General features: G+C 39.1%; 1 protein-coding gene across 4 annotated transcripts in view; it reads right to left on the bottom strand.

Moving 5' to 3' along the window:
* The window catches only part of RCBTB1 (RCC1 and BTB domain containing protein 1), a 31,729-nt gene extending 30,138 nt beyond the window's left edge, over positions 1 to 1,591 (bottom strand). For 2 of the 4 annotated variants that reach the window (XM_035900325.1, XM_009644796.2), the window contains exon 1: positions 1,540 to 1,583. The gene's annotated coding sequence lies outside the window, so the exon portion shown is untranslated. Of the gene's footprint in view, positions 1 to 1,539 lie in introns of all 4 variants that reach the window. The other 2 variants (XM_035900324.1, XM_035900326.1) reach the window with 2 other exon arrangements.
* Positions 1,592 to 1,597: the final 6 nt, after the last annotated feature.

Raw genomic sequence — 1,597 nt, forward strand, 5'->3', positions numbered from 1 at the left:
TTTATTCTGGCTGGGCAGACTTACTCCTGCAGAGAAAGAAACTGCAGGCTCAGGCCTTCATTTCTCCTAATTGTCTATGGGAATTATAAACAGCAGTGAGAACACAAAAGCTGGGATGTCTGGTTTTAGAACAATACAAAATAATTGGCACACTTGATCCTTTTCTAATTTTAAGTACACCTCAACCAAGGAGGAGTCAAATCCTAGACATAACACTAATCTGCCCCATGTTTTCTGGGGCTTATGTTTGTTTTTTTTAATCTCATATTTCAGTATTGAGAAAGAACAGGGAAACAATACATACTATTGACACTAATCAGATGCATGAATCGTGATTTTATTGAGGCTTTCTCCCTGCCAACAAAAAGATATTGCACTCCCCGAAATCACGTGCCTTTGCTTACTTTCCTTAGACCTTACATAAGGCAAGACTTCCATGAAAAAATCTGTGTACTCAAACCTCTGTGTGATTTATTTTTGGATGCCTTTCATGAGAAACACAAGGAAAGAAAAACCTGCTGATCTAAGAACCGACAACCAGACCTCCGTTTTGCTTTGAGTAGCCAGACGAAAGAGATGCAACCAAGCAAAAAGCACCACATACATGAATATTATTGAACATAAGACTGCTTTACCCATAGGAAAAAAAAAACCTTAGCAAGATAACAGTCATCCACCCACCACAACAAAACTGTATTACAATCACAATACACCTTCTTTTTCTTTTCCTTTTCCTTTTCTTTTTTTAAGCTAAGCCGTTACTCCCAACTTATTGAAGCCGTTCATTACAATCACAATACACCTTCTTTTCCTTTTCTTTTTTTAAACTAAGCCGTTACTCCCAACTTATTGAAGCCGTTCAGACATCTTCTAAAGCAATATCTGTATTTCAATCTGATAAGCATTCAAAGGAAAAGATACATGTTAAGGTTCTAAAGAATCATTGCTTCTCCCAAACACTGTTTTGCCTAAAAAACTTTGTGCTCCAAACACATTTCCATTCACAATGTTTAGCATCTTTTCCTCATACCCCCCCACTTAAAACAATTAAAATCCATTTTACCTTATTTTACCTTTTGTCAGTAGACGACACGCTTTCCGAAAGAGATCACTTAAACTGCCTAATTTAGAACTCTAAATCTCCTTTTAAAAAGCAAATATTCCTTTGATATTTAACTTAGAAGAATTGTATTAAAAACTGAAGAAACACTAATTGTTTATGTAAAGCCCAGTGAGGGGGGAAAAAAAATAATTGTTGAGAGCCCTGCTTTTTAAGTAAGCTAGATCATAGAATCATAGATCTCAGCCTTCAGGAAGCAGACAACAAAGGGAAGGATGAACTGAAACACCATGAATCGGGGAGGAAAAAAAAAAAAGAAACCAAAAACCTGTAAGAATATACTGTGAGCTACGCCAAGCAGGAAGAGAGACTTTCAGAGAGCTGGGTGGGAGAAATTCACAGGCAGACCAAGAGAGAAAGCTCGGCCAAGTCACTCGGACGACGACCCCCAACCAAGCCCCGTGTCCCTCCCAACCCACCCTTTCCTCCTCCGGGTGGCTATCACCAGCCTCACAGACCTCCGCCTGGGTGACCTCC

Source organism: Egretta garzetta, unplaced genomic scaffold (genome assembly GCF_000687185.1).
Source record: "Egretta garzetta isolate BGI_Z169 unplaced genomic scaffold, ASM68718v1 scaffold268, whole genome shotgun sequence".
Taxonomy (NCBI): Eukaryota; Metazoa; Chordata; class Aves; order Pelecaniformes; family Ardeidae; genus Egretta; species Egretta garzetta.